The sequence below is a fragment of the Salmo salar genome, chromosome ssa15 (assembly GCF_905237065.1).
Source record: "Salmo salar chromosome ssa15, Ssal_v3.1, whole genome shotgun sequence".
NCBI lineage: Eukaryota > Metazoa > Chordata > Actinopteri > Salmoniformes > Salmonidae > Salmo > Salmo salar.
Window position 1 is genome coordinate 15,371,727 of NC_059456.1, and position 7,495 is coordinate 15,379,221.

Consider the following 7,495-nt stretch of genomic DNA (forward strand, 5'->3'; position numbering starts at 1 on the left):
TAGGAACGCTGCCTTCCACCTTTCTGAGAGACAGGACTGGTATCTAACAGAGTAGTAGGAACACTGCCTACCACCAGTCTGAGAGAAAGGACTGGTAACTAACAGAGTAGTAGGAACGCTGCCTTCCACCAGTCTGAGAGACAGGAATGGTATCTAACAGAGTAGGAACGCTGCAATCCAACAGTCTGAGAGACAGGACTGGAATCTAACAGAGTAGTATGAACGCTGCCTTCCACCTGTCTGAGAGACAGGACTGGTATCTAACAGAGTAGTAGGAAAGCTGCCTTCCACCAGTCTGAGAGACAGGAATAGTATCTAACAGAGTAGGAACGCTGCCTTCCATCAGTCTGAGAGACAGGACTGGAATCTAACAGAGTAGTATGAACGCTGCCTTCCACCTGTCTGAGAGACAGGACTGGTATCTAACAGAGTAGTAGGAACGCTGCCAACCACCAGTCTGAGAGACAGGACTGGTATCTAACAGAGTAGGAACGCTGCCTGTCACCAGTCTGAGAGACAAGAATGGTATCTAACAGAGTAGGAACGCTGCCTTCCACCAGTCTGAGAGACAGGACTGGTATCGAACAGATTAGTAGAACCGCTGCCTTCCATCAGTCTGAGAGACAGGACTGGTATCGAACAGATTAGTAGAACCGCTGCCTTCCACCATTCTGAGAGACAGGACTGGTATCTAACAGAGTAGTAGGAACGCTGCCTACCACCAGTCTGAGAGACAGGACTGGTATCTAACAGAGTAGTAGGAACGCTGCCTTCCACCAGTCTGAGAGACAGGACTGGTATCTAACAGAATAGTAGGAACGCTGCCTGTCACCAGTCTGAGAGACAGGTCTGGTATCTAACAGAGTAGGAACGCTGCCTTCCACCAGTCTGAGAGACAGGAATGGTATCTAACAGAGTAGGAACGCTGCAATCCAACAGTCTGAGAGACAGGACTGGAATCTAACAGAGTAGTATGAACGCTGCCTTCCACCTGTCTGAGAGACAGGACTGGTATCTAACAGAGTAGTAGGAAAGCTGCCTTCCACCAGTCTGAGAGACAGGAATAGTATCTAACAGAGTAGGAACGCTGCCTTCCACCAGTCTGAGAGACAGGACTGGAATCTAACAGAGTAGTATGAACGCTGCCTTCCACCTGTCTGAGAGACAGGACTGGTATCTAACAGAGTAGTAGGAACGCTGCCAACCACCAGTCTGAGAGACAGGACTGGTATCTAACAGAGTAGGAACGCTGCCTGTCACCAGTCTGAGAGACAGGACTGGAATCTAACAGAGTAGTAGGAACGCTGCCTTCCACCAGTCTGAGAGACAGGACTGGTATCTAACAGAGTAGTAGGAACGCTGCCTACCACCAGTCTGAGAGACAGGACTGGTATCTAACAGAGTAGTCGGAAGGCTGCCTACCACCAGTTTGAGAGACAGGACTGGTATCTAACAGAGTAGTAGGAACGCTGCCTTGCACCAGTCTGAGAGACAGGACTGGTATCTAACAGAATAGTAGGAACGCTGCCTGTCACCAGTCTGAGAGACAAGAATGGTATCTAACAGAGTAGGAACGCTGCCTTCCACCAGTCTGAGAGACAGGACTGGTATCGAACAGATTAGTAGAACCGCTGCCTTCCATCAGTCTGAGAGACAGGACTGGTATCGAACAGATTAGTAGAACCGCTGCCTTCCACCATTCTGAGAGACAGGACTGGTATCTAACAGAGTAGTAGGAACGCTGCCTACCACCAGTCTGAGAGACAGGACTGGTATCTAACAGAGTAGTAGGAACGCTGCCTTCCACCAGTCTGAGAGACAGGACTGGTATCTAACAGAATAGTAGGAACGCTGCCTGTCACCAGTCTGAGAGACAGGTCTGGTATCTAACAGAGTAGGAACGCTGCCTTCCACCAGTCTGAGAGACAGGAATGGTATCTAACAGAGTAGGAACGCTGCAATCCAACAGTCTGAGAGACAGGACTGGAATCTAACAGAGTAGTATGAACGCTGCCTTCCACCTGTCTGAGAGACAGGACTGGTATCTAACAGAGTAGTAGGAAAGCTGCCTTCCACCAGTCTGAGAGACAGGAATAGTATCTAACAGAGTAGGAACGCTGCCTTCCACCAGTCTGAGAGACAGGACTGGAATCTAACAGAGTAGTATGAACGCTGCCTTCCACCTGTCTGAGAGACAGGACTGGTATCTAACAGAGTAGTAGGAACGCTGCCAACCACCAGTCTGAGAGACAGGACTGGTATCTAACAGAGTAGGAACGCTGCCTGTCACCAGTCTGAGAGACAGGACTGGAATCTAACAGAGTAGTAGGAACGCTGCCTTCCACCAGTCTGAGAGACAGGACTGGTATCTAACAGAGTAGTAGGAACGCTGCCTACCACCAGTCTGAGAGACAGGACTGGTATCTAACAGAGTAGTAGGAACGCTGCCTACCACCAGTCTATAAGAAAGGACTGGTAACTAACAGAGTAGTAGGTACGCTGCCTTCCACCAGTCTGAGAGACAGGAATGGTATCTAACAGAGTAGGAACGCTGCAATCCAAAAGTCTGAGAGACAGGACTGGAATCTAACAGAGTAGTATGAACGCTGCCTTCCACATGTCTGAGAGACAGGACTGGTATCTAACAGAGTAGTAGGAAAGCTGCATTCCACCAGTCTGAGAGACAGGAATAGTATCTAACAGAGTAGGAACGCTGCCTTCCACCAGTCTGAGAGACAGGACTGGAATCTAACAGAGTAGTCTGAACGCTGCCTTCCACCTGTCTGAGAGACAGGACTGGTATCTAACAGAGTAGTAGGAACGCTGCCAACCACCAGTCTGAGAGACAGGACTGGTATCTAACAGAGTAGGAACGCTGCCTGTCACCAGTCTGAGAGACAAGAATGGTATCTAACAGAGTAGGAACGCTGCCTTCCACCAGTCTGAGAGACAGGACTGGTATCGAACAGATTAGTAGAACCGCTGCCTTCCATCAGTCTGAGAGACAGGACTGGTATCGAACAGATTAGTAGAACCGCTGCCTTCCACCATTCTGAGAGACAGGACTGGTATCTAACAGAGTAGTAGGAACGCTGCCTACCACCAGTCTGAGAGACAGGACTGGTATCTAACAGAGTAGTAGGAACGCTGCCTTCCACCAGTCTGAGAGACAGGACTGGTATCTAACAGAATAGTAGGAACGCTGCCTGTCACCAGTCTGAGAGACAGGTCTGGTATCTAACAGAGTAGGAACGCTGCCTTCCACCAGTCTGAGAGACAGGAATGGTATCTAACAGAGTAGGAACGCTGCAATCCAACAGTCTGAGAGACAGGACTGGAATCTAACAGAGTAGTATGAACGCTGCCTTCCACCTGTCTGAGAGACAGGACTGGTATCTAACAGAGTAGTAGGAAAGCTGCCTTCCACCAGTCTGAGAGACAGGAATAGTATCTAACAGAGTAGGAACGCTGCCTTCCACCAGTCTGAGAGACAGGACTGGAATCTAACAGAGTAGTATGAACGCTGCCTTCCACCTGTCTGAGAGACAGGACTGGTATCTAACAGAGTAGTAGGAACGCTGCCAACCACCAGTCTGAGAGACAGGACTGGTATCTAACAGAGTAGGAACGCTGCCTGTCACCAGTCTGAGAGACAGGACTGGAATCTAACAGAGTAGTAGGAACGCTGCCTTCCACCAGTCTGAGAGACAGGACTGGTATCTAACAGAGTAGTAGGAACGCTGCCTACCACCAGTCTGAGAGACAGGACTGGTATCTAACAGAGTAGTAGGAACGCTGCCTACCACCAGTCTGAGAGAAAGGACTGGTAACTAACAGAGTAGTAGGTACGCTGCCTTCCACCAGTCTGAGAGACAGGAATAGTATCTAACAGAGTAGGAACGCTGCAATCCAAAAGTCTGAGAGACAGGACTGGAATCTAACAGAGTAGTATGAATGCTGCCTTCCACCTGTCTGAGAGACAGGACTGGTATCTAACAGAGTAGTAGGAAAGCTGCATTCCACCAGTCTGAGAGACAGGAATAGTATCTAACAGAGTAGGAACGCTGCCTTCCACCAGTCTGAGAGACAGGACTGGAATCTAACAGAGTAGTATGAACGCTGCCTTCCACCTGTCTGAGAGACAGGACTGGTATCTAACAGAGTAGTAGGAACGCTGCCAACCACCAGTCTGAGAGACAGGACTGGTATCTAACAGAGTAGGAACGCTGCCTGTCACCAGTCTGAGAGACAGGACTGGAATCTAACAGAGTAGTAGGAACGCTGCCTTCCACCAGTCTGAGAGACAGGACTGGTATCTAACAGAGTAGTAGGAACGCTGCCTACCACCAGTCTGAGAGACAGGACTGGTATCTAACAGAGTAGTCGGAAGGCTGCCTACCACCAGTTTGAGAGACAGGACTGGTATCTAACAGAGTAGTAGGAACGCTGCCTTGCACCAGTCTGAGAGACAGGACTGGTATCTAACAGAATAGTAGGAACGCTGCCTGTCACCAGTCTGAGAGACAAGAATGGTATCTAACAGAGTAGGAACGCTGCCTTCCACCAGTCTGAGAGACAGGACTGGTATCGAACAGATTAGTAGAACCGCTGCCTTCCATCAGTCTGAGAGACAGGACTGGTATCGAACAGATTAGTAGAACCGCTGCCTTCCACCATTCTGAGAGACAGGACTGGTATCTAACAGAGTAGTAGGAACGCTGCCTACCACCAGTCTGAGAGACAGGACTGGTATCTAACAGAGTAGTAGGAACGCTGCCTTCCACCAGTCTGAGAGACAGGACTGGTATCTAACAGAATAGTAGGAACGCTGCCTGTCACCAGTCTGAGAGACAGGTCTGGTATCTAACAGAGTAGGAACGCTGCCTTCCACCAGTCTGAGAGACAGGAATGGTATCTAACAGAGTAGGAACGCTGCAATCCAACAGTCTGAGAGACAGGACTGGAATCTAACAGAGTAGTATGAACGCTGCCTTCCACCTGTCTGAGAGACAGGACTGGTATCTAACAGAGTAGTAGGAAAGCTGCCTTCCACCAGTCTGAGAGACAGGAATAGTATCTAACAGAGTAGGAACGCTGCCTTCCACCAGTCTGAGAGACAGGACTGGAATCTAACAGAGTAGTATGAACGCTGCCTTCCACCTGTCTGAGAGACAGGACTGGTATCTAACAGAGTAGTAGGAACGCTGCCAACCACCAGTCTGAGAGACAGGACTGGTATCTAACAGAGTAGGAACGCTGCCTGTCACCAGTCTGAGAGACAGGACTGGAATCTAACAGAGTAGTAGGAACGCTGCCTTCCACCAGTCTGAGAGACAGGACTGGTATCTAACAGAGTAGTAGGAACGCTGCCTACCACCAGTCTGAGAGACAGGACTGGTATCTAACAGAGTAGTAGGAACGCTGCCTACCACCAGTCTATAAGAAAGGACTGGTAACTAACAGAGTAGTAGGTACGCTGCCTTCCACCAGTCTGAGAGACAGGAATGGTATCTAACAGAGTAGGAACGCTGCAATCCAAAAGTCTGAGAGACAGGACTGGAATCTAACAGAGTAGTATGAACGCTGCCTTCCACATGTCTGAGAGACAGGACTGGTATCTAACAGAGTAGTAGGAAAGCTGCATTCCACCAGTCTGAGAGACAGGAATAGTATCTAACAGAGTAGGAACGCTGCCTTCCACCAGTCTGAGAGACAGGACTGGAATCTAACAGAGTAGTCTGAACGCTGCCTTCCACCTGTCTGAGAGACAGGACTGCTATCTAACAGAGTAGTAGGAACGCTGCCAACCACCAGTCTGAGAGACAGGACTGGTATCTAACAGAGTAGGAACGCTGCCTGTCACCAGTCTGAGAGACAAGAATGGTATCTAACAGAGTAGGAACGCTGCCTTCCACCAGTCTGAGAGACAGGACTGGTATCGAACAGATTAGTAGAACCGCTGCCTTCCATCAGTCTGAGAGACAGGACTGGTATCGAACAGATTAGTAGAACCGCTGCCTTCCACCATTCTGAGAGACAGGACTGGTATCTAACAGAGTAGTAGGAACGCTGCCTACCACCAGTCTGAGAGACAGGACTGGTATCTAACAGAGTAGTAGGAACGCTGCCTTCCACCAGTCTGAGAGACAGGACTGGTATCTAACAGAATAGTAGGAACGCTGCCTGTCACCAGTCTGAGAGACAGGTCTGGTATCTAACAGAGTAGGAACGCTGCCTTCCACCAGTCTGAGAGACAGGAATGGTATCTAACAGAGTAGGAACGCTGCAATCCAACAGTCTGAGAGACAGGACTGGAATCTAACAGAGTAGTATGAACGCTGCCTTCCACCTGTCTGAGAGACAGGACTGGTATCTAACAGAGTAGTAGGAAAGCTGCCTTCCACCAGTCTGAGAGACAGGAATAGTATCTAACAGAGTAGGAACGCTGCCTTCCACCAGTCTGAGAGACAGGACTGGAATCTAACAGAGTAGTATGAACGCTGCCTTCCACCTGTCTGAGAGACAGGACTGGTATCTAACAGAGTAGTAGGAACGCTGCCAACCACCAGTCTGAGAGACAGGACTGGTATCTAACAGAGTAGGAACGCTGCCTGTCACCAGTCTGAGAGACAGGACTGGAATCTAACAGAGTAGTAGGAACGCTGCCTTCCACCAGTCTGAGAGACAGGACTGGTATCTAACAGAGTAGTAGGAACGCTGCCTACCACCAGTCTGAGAGACAGGACTGGTATCTAACAGAGTAGTAGGAACGCTGCCTACCACCAGTCTGAGAGAAAGGACTGGTAACTAACAGAGTAGTAGGTACGCTGCCTTCCACCAGTCTGAGAGACAGGAATAGTATCTAACAGAGTAGGAACGCTGCAATCCAAAAGTCTGAGAGACAGGACTGGAATCTAACAGAGTAGTATGAATGCTGCCTTCCACCTGTCTGAGAGACAGGACTGGTATCTAACAGAGTAGTAGGAAAGCTGCATTCCACCAGTCTGAGAGACAGGAATAGTATCTAACAGAGTAGGAACGCTGCCTTCCACCAGTCTGAGAGACAGGACTGGAATCTAACAGAGTAGTATGAACGCTGCCTTCCACCTGTCTGAGAGACAGGACTGGTATCTAACAGAGTAGTAGGAACGCTGCCAACCACCAGTCTGAGAGACAGGACTGGTATCTAACAGAGTAGGAACGCTGCCTGTCACCAGTCTGAGAGACAAGAATGGTATCTAACAGAGTAGGAACGCTGCCTTCCACCAGTCTGAGAGACAGGACTGGTATCGAACAGATTAGTAGAACCGCTGCCTTCCATCAGTCTGAGAGACAGGACTGGTATCGAACAGATTAGTAGAACCGCTGCCTTCCACCATTCTGAGAGACAGGACTGGTATCTAACAGAGTAGTAGGAACGCTGCCTTCCACCAGTCTGAGAGACAGGACTGGTATCTAACAGAATAGTAGGAACGCTGCCTGTCACCAGTCTGAG